The sequence below is a fragment of the Lynx rufus genome, unplaced genomic scaffold, assembly GCF_022079265.1.
Source record: "Lynx rufus isolate CCGP_SWC_20201006 ecotype Redwood Valley unplaced genomic scaffold, mLynRuf1.p SCAF_1, whole genome shotgun sequence".
In the NCBI taxonomy this organism is placed as follows: Eukaryota; Metazoa; Chordata; class Mammalia; order Carnivora; family Felidae; genus Lynx; species Lynx rufus.
Genome location: NW_025814823.1, coordinates 128,919,524 through 128,936,759, shown reverse-complemented (window position 1 = coordinate 128,936,759; position 17,236 = coordinate 128,919,524). Strand labels below are relative to the sequence as shown.

The following is a 17,236-nucleotide window of genomic DNA, read 5'->3' as shown; positions in this document are numbered from 1 at the left end:
AGCAGTAAATCTTCAGTTTTAAATTAGATTAAAAAGTTAATTAAGAAAAATCAACTGCTAGGGCAGGGGTTGGCTAACTACACAACTTGAGAGTCAAATTCTGTTTGTAACTTGTTTTACATTTTTAAATGGTTGAAAAAAATATCAAAGGAAGAATAATATTTCATGACACATGAAAATTACATAGAATTCAAATTTCAATGTCAGTAAATAAGGTTCTATTGGCACATAGCCACACTTATAGAGCCCACAAAGGCTAAAATACTTATCACTTGGCCCTTTAAAGAAAGTCTGCCAACCCCTGTGGTAGGGCAACCAGTAAGTATAAGCCTTATATCAAGAACGATCTATCCTGATTCAAAAACACTTTCATAATATCTAAAATAAAAATCATTATTAACTGTTACACTTTTTACTAATAAAGACCGTGTACTCCAGAGTCTGTGAACATATACTGTTGGCTTTAGATCATGCTGGAAAAGTATCATGGCACAATGCATACTTACTACCACCATGAGAAAAACAACTTAAAACAACAAACTGTCTTATCAGTAAGTCCATAAAACAACATTTCCAGTTTCTTTGTAAGGTTAAAATAAGAAAAATACTTCAAGAGAATCTAAATAATTTTCAAAAAAATCCCTGAATTAATAGATTGAGTAAACTCTGATACGTGTTTTCTAAAGTTTATTTGTTTTGTATAAGTTTATAAAATTCATGCACAGAAGAATGCAGTATAACTCAGATAACGTATTAAGTACTGCCTAGAATAGTTACCCTCATGGGACACACTATTCTCTAAGGAAAGATATAGGACTTCCTTTAACTTTGTTTTAAATGGCTCAAGGAAAAAGATCTTAGTTTTATCTTGATAAATAAATGCAAGTGCTGATATACATTTGTATAATTCTACAATAACCAGATACTTGAAATGTTCTTGAGATGATGGTTGAGGACCATTTACTGCTATGTATCCAATAAAGGTTACAGCTGGAAATATTCAATGTGATCACTCATTTATATAATCATCCCTAACTTTCCCAATCACTCTATGCAACAAAGGAAATATCCTGCTGAAGGTTGGCAAAGGTTAGGAAGAGGAAGAATAAAAATATGCATTAATATCAAATCATTACATTTCTTTTTTTTTTATCCTCATAACAATCTGGAACTGAACCTCGATCCAATTATAAATTATATAATGATTCTGCCATTGCTAATTATATCTGTATGGTGGATTCTGTATCAGTCTTCATTATAATGTAACCATTGTTTGAATAGAATTTAGCAAGATAACTGGAAAGTTTATGTCTTAAGATCCTAGCATTCTTTCATCAGTGTTCATCTGCATTCTCATTAGTATGCATGAAATTTTCATTGAACTTTAATACTCTTATTGGAACATAACACACTATAATAAGCGTAAAAGTGAGCATGCAAATTAAAGTTCCCATTAATCACTAAAAGGGACTAGAAGAAGCAAGCAGGAAAATACTTCGTGAAGCATACATTTTTCAAATTTCTATAAGCACTGGAAACGGCTAATATACTTTTAGAAGCAGTGCCAACAGGGGTTAAGGTAAATGAAACATTTATCACTAGATTCAGGAGGTGATCATTCAGAACTAAAATTATGGAAAGCTTGTGAGGAGTCTGCATCTAAAAGATACTACATTAGAAATATGTGTTGTTTAATTCGCTCAAGGAGAAGACAACACTATAATAAAGCCTCATCTTTTAAAAAATGATCTTTGCCAGCTCTGGGTGTATATATATTATAAAAATCTATAAAAACAAGAATCCCTACTTTTTAACTGTGAAAATTCTTCAAGTGATATATTATGAAATGAGTCACTTTCTGATTACTGACTCTTGAGCATATCTTAAAGACATTATTAGATTTAATTGGCATATTTAAGTTAAAATTTTGGGGATGCTCAAGCCTATTACTATTCTTTTTCTTTAATCCTCTTTAGTTTGATATAATTTATAAACAATACAGTGAAACCATTTTAAGTGTGCAATTCCATGAATTCTGAAAAACGTTTACAACCTTTTAACCAGCACCAAAATCAGTATATAGAATGTTTCCATCACTTGCAAGTTTCCTATCTCTGACCACATGCAAACACCCACCCTAATCCATCCACAGCTCCCAGGTAGTGCTACACTTTCTGTCACTGTTGATGAGTTCTGCCTTACCTACAGTTTCATATAAATGGAATTTTACAGTATGCACTCTTTTGCATCTAACTTATTTTACTCAACATAATGTTGTTAAAGTTCATCCATGTAACTGTGTGTAGAGAACAAACTCTTAAGGTAGCCTCCACAAACCCCATCTCTTCATGTCCACACCTTTGTATGGCTTCTTCCCCTTGAGTAAAGGCAGGTCCTGTGACGTACTTCTAACTATGATAAGAGGGCAAAGGTGATGGGATGTCTACGAGTACATGATTATATCATGTAAGCTTACAGCATCCATTTACTGGAGGCTCTCCCTTGCTGGCTGTAAGAGAAAAGGTGGCACGTTGAAGAATCCCATGTGGCAAGGAACTTTCAGTGACTTCTAGGAGCTTAGGGTGGTCTCTGGCCAGCATCAAGTGAAAAACTGAAGCTCACAGTCCTATAGTTGCAAGGAGCTGAATTCTGTGAATAACCACACATGTAGAACAATGGATCCTTCCACACTCAAACCTCCAGATGAGAATGCAGCCCTGGATGATACCTATTGACATGGTTTGCAGTCTATGTGAGACCCTAAGTAGAGAACCCATCTAGGCTTGGACTCAAGACCACAGGAACCGGGCGATGATAAATATGTAGTGTTTTTAGCTAAGTTTGTGGTAATACTGATGCAGAGTAATAAAAAATAAATACAGCAAGCACAGCAGCAGTTCATTCTTTTTATTCCTGTGTCGTATTCCACTATATAGAAAATGACAATGTGTTTATCCATTGATTTTTGTTGGGTGTTTGGGGAACTTTCAATTTGGGCTTTTATGAATAAAGCTGCTATGAAAACTTTCAGTAAGTGTTTGGGTAGACTACGTTTTTATATCTCTGGGTTAATACCCAGCAGATTTCCAGGTTATAGTGTAAGAGTGTGTTTAAGTTTATAAAGAATAAGCTATTTCCCAAAGCAGATGTACCATTTACACATTGGCCAAACATTTATGTACATTTCAGGTGCTTTACATCCTCATTAACACTTTGTATTGTTAATCTTTTAAATTCTAGTGAGTCAGTGGTATGTAGTGGTACTTCACTATGGTTTTAATTTGCATTCCTTGATAACTAATGATGTTACATATCTTCTTTTTAACTTCCGATGCTAGTCCTATTATTGGGTTGTGAGAGTTCTTTACATATTCTGGATACAAGTTTTATGTCACATATGTATCACAAATTTTCTCTTCATCCATCTTTTCATTTGTTCAGAGTTATCTGTTAAAAAAGAGGGTTTATAAATTTTTGATGAAGTCCAACTTATCATATTTTTTCTTTTATATTTGGTGTCCTATATAATTCTTTGACTATGCCATGATAGAAAGATTTAGTCCAATGTTTTCTTCTAAAAGCTTTAACTTTCACATTTAGGTCTGTGATCAATTTCAATTTAAGTTTTAGATTTAATATGAGGTAAAGATCAAAGTTTATTTTTTTTCATATGGAAATCCAACTATTTAACAGTAGTTGAAAAGAATTTCCTTTTCCCATTGAAAACTCAAATGACCATATAAATGTAGGGACACTTCTGGACTCTCAGTTTGATTCCATTAATTTTATATCTATCATTATAGTGGTATTAAACTGTCTTGAAAAATGTAGCTTTTTAAAGTTAAATCCTCCAACCCTGTTCTTTTTAAAAAGTGTTTTAGGCAGTATGGAGATTCCTCAAAAAGTTAAAAATGGAACTACCCCATGATCCAACAATTGCACTACTAGGTATTTACCCAAAGGATATAAAAATATTGACCCAAAGGAATACACACACCCCAATGTTTTCAGCAGCATTATCAATAATTGACACATTTCTCAGCCATCAAAAAGAATGAAATCTTGCCATTTGCAAGGATATGGATGGAACTAGAGCATTATGCTAAGCAAAATAAGAGAAAGAAAAATACCATATGATTTCACTCATTTGTGGAAATTTAAGAAACAAAACAAATGAACATAGGGAAAAAAGAGAGGCAATCAAGAAAGAGTCTTAACTATAGAGAACAAACTGGTTATGGGGGGGGGGAGAGGTGGGCCGGGGGAGGGGTTACATAGGTGATGAGGATTAAGGAGGGCACTTGTGATGAGGACTGGGTGTTGTATGTAAGTGATGAATCATTAAATTGTACACCTGAAACTAATATTACATGGTATGTTAACTAACTAGAATTTAAATAAAAATTTGAAAGGAAAAAAAAGTGTTTTAGGTATCCTAGATCCTTTTACATTTTAATACAAAATTTAGGATCAGCATGTTAATTTTTTGTTTTAATTTTTTTTTAACTTTTATTTATTTTTTAGACAGAGAGAGACAGAGCATGAATGAGGGAGGGTCAGAGAGAGGGAGACACACAATCTGAAACAGGCTCCAGGCTCTGAGCTGTCAGCACAGAGCCTGACGTAGGGCTTTAACTCCCGGACCGCGAAATCATGACCTGAGCCGAAGTCGGCCGCTTAACCGACTAAGGCACCCAGGCGCCCCTCAGCATGTTAATTTTAAAAAGAAAAATTTACTAGTATCTTGACTTGGGATGCACTAAATGTACAGATCAAATTTAGGCAAATAAAATCTTTTAACTATTGACTTCGGAACCACAAAAACTGTGTATCTCTCCACTTATTTAGGTTTCCTTTAATTTCTCTTAGGAATATTTTACATTTTTCAATGTACAGGTTGTAGAGACATATTTTTGTAACTTTATCCCTAAATACTTCATGTTTTTAATGGCATTTTAAGTGACAGAATCAAAAAATTCATTTAGCAATTGTTTGGTAATAAAATGTAGATAGATAAGTGGTCTTAACATATTGCCCTTATATCTTGAAAACTTACTAAATTCATTATTTTATAGATTTTTTTGAGGTTGTCTTTATGCACAATTATGTCATCTGTGAAGAGGCATATTTGTGAAGAATACAAATTGTTTATGTAGACGATCCCCCAAATATAAACTAAAATAAATGAGTTTAGCAAAGTTGGGTAAAGTACATACATAGTTGATATACAAAAATCAATTGTATTTCTATGTATTATCAATGAATAATGTGAAGTTGAAATAAAAAACAATTAGCAATAGCCCCTAAAAATTAACATTTAGGAATAGGTGCTATAATGTGTGTAGCTTTCATCTGTGTCTGATGGCAGTGTCTGTCTGTGCTTTGTATCCAGATCTTGCTATTCCCATAAACACATAGCCAAAGAGTAAGCTGGAATCCTAGTACAATATCATTTTATTTGAATTGAGTTGATTTCCTGTGTGCTTTAATGAATAAATGCTAAGCTTTCTAGTATTAAAAAAGGAGCACTTAGGTTTTATTTTAATAAAATATGTGCAAGATCTATAAGCTAAAAACTACAGATGACAATGAAGGAAGACCTAAGGAGAGAATATGCTGTGTTCATAGAAGGCTCAATCCTCTCCAAACTGATCTATAAATTCAATGCATTCCCAGTAAAAATTCTGGAAGGATTTTTGGGTAGCAATTGATAAGTTGATACTAAAAGTCATATATACTCACAAAAGGGTCCAAGGTATCCAAAACAATGTATCCAAAACAATTTTGAAAAAGAGGTTGGAGAGTTCAACTTACCTATTTCAAGACTTACTACAAAGTCTCAGTAATCAAGTCAGTGTGGCATTGAGAAATGGACAGACATAGATCCATGGACAGAACAGAGAAGACAGAAATAGACCACACCTATATAGAAACCTATTTTTGACATAGGTGCAAAAACAGTGAGAAAAGGATGGTCATTTCAAAAATAGTTCTGGGAGAGTAATCAAAATCATAAAGTCAGAGTATAATGATGGTTGCCAGGGGCTGGGTAAGGTTAAGGAAGAATGGGAGAATTATTGCTTAATGGTATAGAGTTGGTTTTATGAGACGAAAAGAGATATGAAGATAGATGTTAGTAGTGGCTACACAGTAAGGTCAATGTATTTAATATCATTGAACTGTACACTTAAAAATGGGTAAGATGGTATATTTTATGCTATGTGCATTTTAACATGATAAAAAATACTACTGGAAAAAAGTGGATATCCATATAAATGAAATTGTATTTATACCATTCACAAAAAATAGATTCAAAATGATCACTGATGTAGATATAAAGCCCCAAACCATAAAATTTTAGGAGAAACCACAGGAGAAAATATTCATGACCTTGGGTTAAGCAAAATTTTCTTGTAACACCAAAATGATGATACATAAAAGAAAAAAAATGATGAATTGGACTTTATTACAATTATGAATGTGTGCTCTCTAAGGGGCACTGTCAAAAGAATTGAAAAACAAGTCACATACTGGGAAAAAATATTTGCAAATCACATATATGCGGAATTGTATTGAGCATATGTAAGGACCCTCCAAGGTAAACAATTAGAAAAAAAACCCAACCAAATAAGAAATTTGTCAGCAAAAAGATATGAACATACGCTATAGCAAGGAAGATATACAGATGGCAAATATCATGAAAGATGATTAGCATGACCAGTCACTAGAGAAATAAAAATTAAAACCACAGTGAGACACTACAACACAAAACTAGTAACACTGACAACACTAAAGGCTAGGGAAGATGAGGAGCCTCTGTAGCTTTTCATGTAGTATTAATGGGAAAGCTAAATGGTATAGACGTTAAAAACCAGTTCAACAGTTTAAGTTGAATTTATTCTTACCACATGACTTAGAAATGCCACCTGAATGAAATGATTACCTGAATGAAATGAAAATTCATTTTCAAATATTTATACCTAAATAGGAATATTAATTTATATAGTGGTTCCACTTATAATTGCTATAAAGTGTAAACAACCCAAATGTCCTGCAGCTGGTGAATGGGTAAGTTGGTATATCAATATGATAAAATTCTACTCAGCAATAATAAGGAATAAACTGCTGATTCATGTAAATATATAAATGGATTTCAAATGCATTAAGCGAATTGAAAGAAAGCAGCCTTCTGCTTCTAGCCAAGATGGAACAAGAGAAACAAATTACATGAAACAACAATTTTCAAAACAGTGGACATCAAGTAATGAAATACAGTGATCTCTTCAGAATGTTAAAAAACAAACAAACAAACAAACAAACAAACAAACAAACAAAGGTTACCCTTACAATTGCCTCACTTACTCCTTTGAGAGTTTCCAGGCTGTTGCATGGGGAGGGGATCCTGCTAAAATCCACAATACTACTTATGTTATGGAAATGGAGCTGGGAGTCTAGGGAGACCAAAGTGACTAAAATTCACAGGATAGACTATCAGACAGGAGACAGCTTCAAAGAGAGCAAACTCTGGAGATTGGTGGGGGGGCCTCTATCAAGTATTCAGCAGAGCACTAATGAGTTCAGGTGAGTGAGAAACTTCTAAGACCAGGAAAAGAACCACCTGAAAAGATCAGAAGGAACAGTATTCATATTTTACACAGGAGCAAGAGTGATGTTAATTTCCAGCACCCAGAGTGGAAAACCTCATGATTGACAGGGCAGAGGAGAGTGCTCAGCAACAACTTGCATCAACAATACAGAATTATAGTTCTAGATTAAATTCCATTCCAGTCCTACCTAACAAATCTTGAAAGATTATCTCTGAAAGGATCCAAGTCACTTAACTGTGTCTCAGAACAAAGCTCAATAATATAGATAGGAATATAAAAATATCTAGTATTTAACTAGGCAAAAATTTAAAATGCCTGACATCCAATCAGAAATTGCAAAGCAAACAAAGAAGCAGAAAAATACTTCCCATAATGAAGAGAAAAAAAAAAAAACAACTAACCAACTAAAAACAGACACAGATGGTAGAATTAGCAGACAAGAACATTAAAACAGTTATAACTGTACTCCATATGTTCAAAAAGAGAGAGGACAGATTGAAGAGGTTAAGTAGAAACATGGAGGATATAAAACAGACCCTTATCAAACTTGTTCAGACGAAAACTACAATGCCTGAAACGAGGAATACTCTGGATGGATTGGTAGGAATTTGACACTGTAAAAGAAAAGATCAGTGAACTTGAAGGTACAATAAAAGAAACCATACAAAATAAAACTCAAAGAGTAAAAGCCTCTGCAAATGAACAGAGCATTTGTGAACTGTGAGACAACTTCAAATAGCCTAATATTGTAAGTGGAGTTCCCAAAAGGAAGGATGGAAAGAGACTCAACGAAAAGTATTTGAAGAAATAATTGCCGAAATTTTTCTAAATTTAAAGGAAACTATAAATCCATAAGGCTAAGAAGCTCATGAAACTTCAAGCACAAAAGAGACTATATGATGGCACATCATAATCAAATGGCTGAAAACCAGTTTAAAAAAGAGTAACTTGGAAACAACCAGAAGAAAAAAAAATAGATGTTACATACAAAGGGATAAAGAAAAGCAGGACAACAGATTTCTTGACAAAAAAAGCATGTAAAGTAGCTTTAAACTACTGAAAGGAAAAAAAAAAACCCTATCAACCTAGAACATTAGAACCAGAGAAATATCTTTTTTTTTAATATTTTATTTTTTAAGTAATCTCTACACCCAACATGGGGCTCGAACTCACGACCCCAAGATCAAGAGTCACATACTCCACCAACTGAGTCAGCCAGGTGCCCCACCAGAGAAATACCTTTAAAAATATATTTCAGACATATGAAAGCTGAGAGAATTTAATACCAGTAGACTTACGTATAAAGAAATGTTAAAGGAAGGCATAGATACTAAAGGAAAATGATTGCAGATAGAAATCGGGATCTACAAAAAAGGAATAAAGAGCATTAGAAATGGTAAAAATATGAATTAAATATATCATATTTTTCTTATTGATTAAGTCTATCTAAATGTTAGTTCACTATTTAAATAAAAATAATGATGTAGTGTGCAGTTTCTAACATGTAGAACTAAAATATATGACACAAACAGAAATCTTAGAAGGGAGAAATGGCAGTACACCTTCGTAAGGTTCTTATACTCTCTATGAAGTGCAAACATCATATAAAGATAGATATGGTCAAGATATGGTCTACAAAACCAAAAGCAGATATGCAAGTAACAAAACAGAGATACAGTTGATAACCCACAGTAGGAAATAAAATTCAATCATAAACATACTCAATACTAATATATTATTTTGCTGTTTAGTTTCAGGGCTGCGAGAGCAAAGTAAAGTGTCAAAGATTCAGTGGCAATTAAACAATAGGAATTTATTTTTATTTTTTCACAATTCTGGAAGGTAGAAGTCTAAGATCAAGGTGTTAGCAAGGTCAGTTTCTTCTGAGGTTTCTCCCCTCAGCTTACAGATGGCTGTATTTTCCCTGTGTCTTCACATGTTATTCCCTCTGTGTCCTAATTCCCTCTTCTTATAAGGATGCCAGTAATATTGGATTAAGACCCATCCTAAAAACCTTACTTTAACTTAACTATCTCTTTGAAGACCCTATCTCCAAATGCAGTCTTCAAATACAGTCTGAGGTGCTGGGGTTAAGGCTTCAACGTAGAATTTGGAGGGACACAATTCAGCCATAACAACTAGGAATGACAGATGTGACATCACTATAGATTGTAAAGATATTAAAAGGATGATAAGGACATATTATGGTCAGTTTTATGCAAAACATTTGGAAACTTAGATGAAATGGACAGACCCTTTAAAAGAAACAAGCTACCAAAGGTCATTCAAGAAGATACAGACACCCTGACTATCCTGAATATAATAAATTTAATTTGTAGTTGAAAAGTCCAGGCCCCGATGGCTTCAATAGCAAAGTCTATCAAATATTTTTAAAAATAATTTTAACTCGGGGCACCTGGGTGGCTTAGTCACTTAAGGGTCCGACTTTGGCTTAGGTCATGATCTCACAGTTCATGGGTCTGAGTCCTGCATCAGGCCCTGTGCTGACAGCTCAGAGACTGAGGCCTGCTTCAGATTCTGTATCTCTCTCTTTCTTCCCCTCCCCCACTTACATGTGCACTCTCTCTCTCTCTCAAAAATAAACCTTAAAAAAATTTTAAAATAATTTTAACTTTACATAAAGTTTTGCAGGATATTGAAGAAGGAATATATCCAAACTAATTTCATGAGACCAGCATTATCCTGACACCAAAACCAAGCAATGATGTTACAAGAAAAAAAAAATTACTAACCAATATCCCTCAAGAACCCTGATATAAAAACATTAAACAGAAGTTTAGATAAACCAATCAACAATGTATAAAAAGAATACTATATCAGGAACAAGGCAAGAATGTCCATTCTCATTCCTTCTAATCAACAGTATACTGGAAATCCTAGTCAGTGCAAGCAGATAAGATTTAAAAAATGAAAGGCATCCAGGTTGGAAAGAAAGAAAAAACGTCTTTAATCATAGACAACATGATCTTCTAGGTATAAAATCTGATTAAATTTACAAAAAAGCTATTATAACTAATAACTGAGCTTAGTAAAGTCATAGAATACAAGATCAATATACAAATACCAATTGCATATTTATATAATAATAATGATGAACAATCAAAAATTGACATTAAAAAATTATCATTTAGAAATTAAAGAAGGCCCAAATTAAATAAAGAGAAACATAATGTCCAGGGGTCAGAAGTTCTTTGCAAAGTGATCTATAGGTTCAGCACAATCCCAACCAACATCCTAGGAGGAATTTTTGCAAAAATTACCAAGATCATTTTAAAATGCATTTGAAAATGCAAAGGATATAGGATAGCCAAAACATCTTCAAAAAAAGAATAATTAGGTTGTAAGACTAACATTACCTGATATCAAGAACTATAAAGCTACAGTTATCAAGGAAATAAGGCCCTCTGTCAAACAGCCAGGAAAGATAAAGCCAGGCAATACCCATTTGAGTGAGTGTGGAAGTAGATCCTCTAGGGCCTGACAATAACCATGTGAATGAGCTTCCAAGTGGATGATTCCTGAGAGGAGCCTTGAGATGACTGCAGCCCAGGCCAACACACTGACTGCAGCCTTGTGAGACACATTGAGCCAGAAGATCCATGTAAGCCATGCCTAGAATCCTGATCCACAGAAACTGTGAGATAATAAATGCTTGTTATTTTAGATCTTTGACTTTTGGGGTAATTTGTTATGCAGCAGTGGATCACTAATACATATAGCTATCCTATCACCTGATGAAGACCACCAAGAACTGTCAGTAATTCCCAGCCAAACAATTTGGTTCAACAGTAGGTCCAGATGCTGGGCTGGGGCATAAGTTGATTAGAAACACTTCTAGAGTCATATAATCATAGAACACCAGACATATATAGAGCCTTTTAATTTTACATATGAAAAACACAGAGGTAATATGATTTGCCCCAAATGATTAAGGACCTAGGTCTTCTGATGCTGGGATGAGGATAATATTATGTCCTGGCCATTATTTTATGAAGCTCACTTTGAAAGTGTTTGGTGGGGAATTCCTGTAACCTAAGAAAGCATGCTAAACAATTATTAATAATACTAAAGCAATACAAGTGCATATCACATACCGAGATGTTCATTATTAATTGTGTTAATTAGACAGGTTTAGTCTAATGTATCTAAAAAGTAATTTTTACCTAACCTTATTATGAGGTTTTATTCTTATATTTTAAGAAATATGTCTGATAAGTAAAGTTTAACTTTCTACCAGAAAGAAATGCTGGATCAGGGCCTTTCTGTCTCTTCCCACTACTTGGCATGTATTTTAGGGTCCTCATCAATGTTTATTACTGTCAATATCAAACAAGCTTAAAGCTACCAAAAACAACCACACACACACACACACACACACACACAAAAGAAACAAAACTAGAAGCTAAAATGTCATCTGAATTATGGGGATAGAGATTTTGAGAGGCTCTATGTAAGAACTATCCATTAAGCCATGGATGAAACTCAAAAGCTTCCCTGAGACTGTAAGACTGTTGGACAGCTAGCACTATACTATCTCCCATAACTAAAACTTTGTCTAAGTGCTCCATACGTTTGGAACTAATTGCCCTGGCGTGCTGTTGTGTGTGTTTCTTTTCAAAATGGACTATTTATAGCAAGTCAGCAGAACTCCCCAATATCTCTTCCTTACGTACTTTCAATTTAAAATTCATTCATTCAACAGATATTGATTGAGCTTGCACTTATTTTATGTTAAGTGTTGAGCAAGGCCCTAAGACTACAATGATGAACACAGTAAGAACTGTAACCTAAAGTGTCTTTTAGTCTGGGGAGAGGAGGTAGATGAGGTAACATGGAAAAATCTACAGTGGTTTAAGTTTAATGTTTGGGAAGCCATAAAGTGAGATGGGGGGGGGGGGAGAAGCATGCCACATAGCACTAGGAGGTGAGAGGTGGGGTCAGAAAGGAGTTCCAAAGGAACTCAATGTGTGCTCTAAAACTCAGAGTAAGTAAGAATTAGCCACGTTATTAATGAAGTAGGCAATATAGTATGCAATAGTATGCATAGTATGCAATGAGGTAGGCAATATAGTATGAAGAGTAAAGATTTAGGGACAGATATTTTGGTTTAAAATCTTGGTTGCAGCTGCTGTTTGTACTTAGGAAGTTATTTAACCATTCTGTGCTTCATCTGGAGGAATCAAAAGGGAATTTACACAAATTCTCACCATCACATCTATGTGCCTATCTGTACCTATGGCTGTATACTCTACTTTCTTGCTATTACAACTGATGAACTTTCCATGCTCTTGTCAAAGGCCAATTCTTTCACATACGTACTAGACTCCATCTCACCTCAAGGTCACTCTCTCTTGCATTATTAATGCTTCCTTTTTGGTTGGTTCTTCCCCATCATTATTTAAAAATCTGGTTACTTCTCTGAATAGCCAAAACAATCCCGAAAAAGAAACCTAAGGCTGGAGACATCATAATGCTGGACTTCAAGATGTATTACAAAGCTGTAATCATCAAGACAGTATGGTACTGGCACAAGAACAGACACTCAGATCAATGGAACAGAATAAAGAATCCAGAAATGGACTCACAAATGTATGGCCAACTAATCTTTGACAAAGTAGGAAAGAATATCCAATGAAAAAAGACAGTCTCTTCAGCAAATGGTGTTGGGAAAACTGGACAGCAACATGCAAAAGAATGAACCTGGACCACTTTCTTATACCATACACAAAAATAAACTCAAAATGGATGAAAGACCTCAATGTAAGACAGGAAGCCATCAAAATCCTAGAGGAGAGGGATGCCTGGGTGGCTTAGTCAGTTCAGTGTCTGACTTCAGCTCAGGTCATGATCTCATGGTTTGTGAGTTCAAGCCCCACATCAGGCTCTGTACTGACAACTCAGAGCCTGCAGCCTGATTCAGATTCTGTGTCTCCTTCTCTCTCAGCCCCTTCCCAGCTCACATATTCTCTCTCTCTCACTTTCTCTCTCTCTCTCTCTCTCTCTCTCTCTCTCTCAAAAATAAACATAAAAACAAAATCCTAGAGGAGAAAATAGGTAACAACCTCTTTGACTTCCACCACAGCAACTTCTTACTTGACATGTCTCCAGAGTCAAGGGAAACCAAAGCAAAAATGAACTATTGGGACTTCATCAAGATAAAAAGCTTCTGCACCATGAAGGAAACAATCAGCAAAACTAAAAGGCAGTGCTTAAGGAATGAGAGAAGATATCTGCAAATGACCTTATCTGATAAAGGGTTAGTATCCAAAATCTATAAAGAACTTACCAAACTCAAATAATCCAGTGAAGAAATGGGCAAAATACATGATCAGACACTTTTTTGAAAGAAGACATTCAGATGGCTCACAGACACATAAAATATGCTCAACATCACTTATCATCAGGGAAATACAAATTAAAACCACAATGAGATACCACCTCACGCCTGTCAGAATGGCTAAAATTAACATTTCAGGCAACAACAGATGTTGGCAAGGATGCGGAGAAAGAGGAACCCTTTTGCACCACTAGTGGGAATGCAAACTGGTGCAACCACTCTGGAAAACAGTATGGAACTTCCTCAAAAAATTAAAAATAGAACTACCCTCCGCCCCAGCAATTGCACTACTAGGTGTTTATCCAAAGGATAAAGGAGTGCTGTTTCAAAGGGACACATGCACTCCAATCTTTATAGTAGTGCTATCAACAACAGCCCAAAGTATAGACAGAGCCCAAATATTCATCGACTGATGAATGAATAAAGAAGATGTGGTACACACACACACATACACACACACACACACACACACACACACACACACACACTCACACACACACACACACACACACACACACACACACACACACACGAGTATTACTTGGCAGTCAAAAAGAATAAAACCTTGCCATTTGCAACAATGTTGATGGAACTAGAGATTATTATGCTAAGTGAAATAAGTCCATCAGAGAAAGACAAATATCATATGATTTCACTCATATGTGGAATTTAAGAAACAAAACAGATAAACATAAGGGAAGGGAAGCAAAAATAATATAAAGACAGACATGGAGAAAAAACATAAGAGACTCTTAAATACAGAGAACCAACTGAAGGTTACTGGCAGAGTATTGGGTGATTGGGTGGCGAGAGGGGCTAAAAGGGTGAGGAGCATTAAGGAGGACACCTGTTGGGATGAGCACTAGATGTTATATGTAAGTGATGAATCACTAAATTCTATTCTTAGAAAAAAATAATTTGGTTACTTCTCCTATCTTTAAAACACAACAAAACATAGGGACATCTGGGTGGCTCAGGCAGTTAAGCGTCTGAACTAGGCTCAGGTCATGATCTCACAATACCTGAGTGGAAGCCTCACATCGGGCTCTCTGCTGTCAGCGTGGAGTCCATTTTGGATAATCTGTCCCCTCTCTCTCTGTCCCTCCCCCACTTGCATTGGCTCTCTCTCTCTCAAAAAGAAATAAACATCAAAAAAATTTTAAACAATAAAACATAAAATTGCTCTCTTTACTTTCCCACCCAGTGTCTGCTTCAATACTCATTCCCTTTTACACACAAATTCCTCAGAAGCATTGTCTATACTCATTCCCTCCAAATATTCTTTTGCTATCCTTTCTTTATCAGGCTTTTGTTCCTAACACCCTACACACTATTTTTTGGCAGGATCATGGAGTCCTTTGTTCCTAAAGCAAAGAATTAATTCTCAAGCTTCATTTAATGGTTGAACCATTAAATGGTTGAACCATCCTCCTTGAAAATTAGCTTCCAGCACATGAAACTTTCCTTCTCCTTCCCCTTCCCCTCCTCCTCCTCCTCCTCCTCCTCCTCCTCCTCCTCCTCCTTCTTTTTCTTCTTCTTCTTCTTCTTCTTCTTCTTCTTCTTCTTCTTCTTCTTCTCCTTTTCTGGCTACTTCTTTCTTGTCTTCACTGTCTCTAAACCCTGGAGCAGTCGACAGGACAGTCTCTGAACGTCTCATCTTCTCTTTACACTTATTCTCTTTGTGAACTCATCCAGTCTCCCAATGCTAAACACCATTTATTAGCTGTCAACTCCCAAATTTTATCTCTAGCCCAAAATTTTCCACTAAATTCTTGGCTTATATACAACTTACTATCTTTCCTTCGATGTCTAATAGATATCTCAAACTTAACATTTCCAAAATTGATCTCATTCCCCCCGCCCCAACTTGCTCCTCCCACAGGATTGCCCTCAGAGTCAACAGCATAGAAAAACAGTCCATTTTTTCCAGGTGAGGCCAAGAGCTTAAAAGGCATCACTGACTGCTCTCCTTTCTCTTACATTCCATATCCAATCTATCAGCAAATCCCACTGGGTCTGCTTTTACAAGACCCAGAATGCGACTACTTCTTACCACTCCCACCCCTACTCTGGTTCAAGTCACAGTTACTCCTTGCCTAAATTATTAGGAGCCTCCTGTCTCCATGTTTTGCCTGTGCCCTCTTAAGTCTCTGCAGTGCAGCAGCCAGAGTGATGCTGTTAAATATAACAAAGCATATGACTACTCTTTTCAAAACCTTCCATGGCATTCAATCTCACTCAGAGTAAAAGCCAAGGTCCTTAAATTATCTATAAGGTCCTACAAGACTGGGTATACTCTTACTTTTCTAACTTCATACATTAATTTCCCTCTGGTTCTGTTCCAATCACACTGGCTTCCTTGCTGTTCATTAAACATCTGAGCATGCTCCTGCCTCAGGGCTTTTGCACTCACTCTCCAGGAATGCTCCTCTACTACTTATCTGCATAACCAGCTCCTTCTTCTGCCTTTATTCCAAGTCATTTCCTCAGTAATGCCTTTTCATTACAGTATTTAAAACTGCAAAACTCTCCCCAACACTCCCTATTTCCTCTCTCCTGTTTTATTTTCTGTGGCCATTAACATACTATGTAGTTATTTGTCTGGTTTATTGTCTTTCTCCCACCTACTCTCCCAGTCCAGAAAGTAAACTCTATGAGTGCAGAGGTCCGCCACAGATACTTACTAAAAGAATGAATGAATGAAGAGTGCATCCATCTAACACGTACCCCCATACATTTTGGGGACCGCTACTCTACTAATAACTGACAAATATTCATCTAGATCTGAAAATACTTTAGATTCATTTGGTGTTGACACTATTTACTTTAAAAGTTTTCTTTCTCTTTCCTTTCTTTTTTTTTAATATAGTGTGTTGTGTATTTATTTTATTTTACTTTACTTTTTCATGGTATGGAATTATTTTTTACATTTAATTGATATGTACCACTATGAGAATAATTTTATTTTCAGTGTTTGGTTGATACATTTATGTTAAGGGTAAGACTCACAGGATACTTATGCTGAATTATTGGATCAGGACAAAGCCATAAAAAGCATTAGAACTGGGATTCCTAGGTGACTGAGTCAGTTAAGCATCCAACTTTGGCTCAGGTCATGATCTCATGGTTTATGGGTTCGAGCCCCGTGTTGGGCTTGGTGCTGACAGCTTGGAGCCTGGAGCCTGCTTTGGATTCTCTTTCTGCTCCTCCCCAGCTTGTGCTCTGTCTCTGTCTCTGTCTCTCTCTCAAAAATAAAAATAAACATTAAAAA

General features: G+C 35.6%; 1 protein-coding gene and 1 non-coding gene across 2 annotated transcripts in view; one reads left to right on the top strand and one right to left on the bottom strand.

Annotated features, from left to right (window-relative positions):
* Positions 1 to 17,236, bottom strand: part of NDUFAF2 (NADH:ubiquinone oxidoreductase complex assembly factor 2) — a 174,373-nt gene that overhangs the window by 50,196 nt on the left and 106,941 nt on the right. The window lies entirely within an intron of this gene.
* On the top strand, positions 5,330 to 5,464 carry LOC124523576 (small nucleolar RNA SNORA23). The gene has a single exon (XR_006965038.1). It is a non-coding gene; the product is annotated as a small nucleolar RNA SNORA23 (small nucleolar RNA).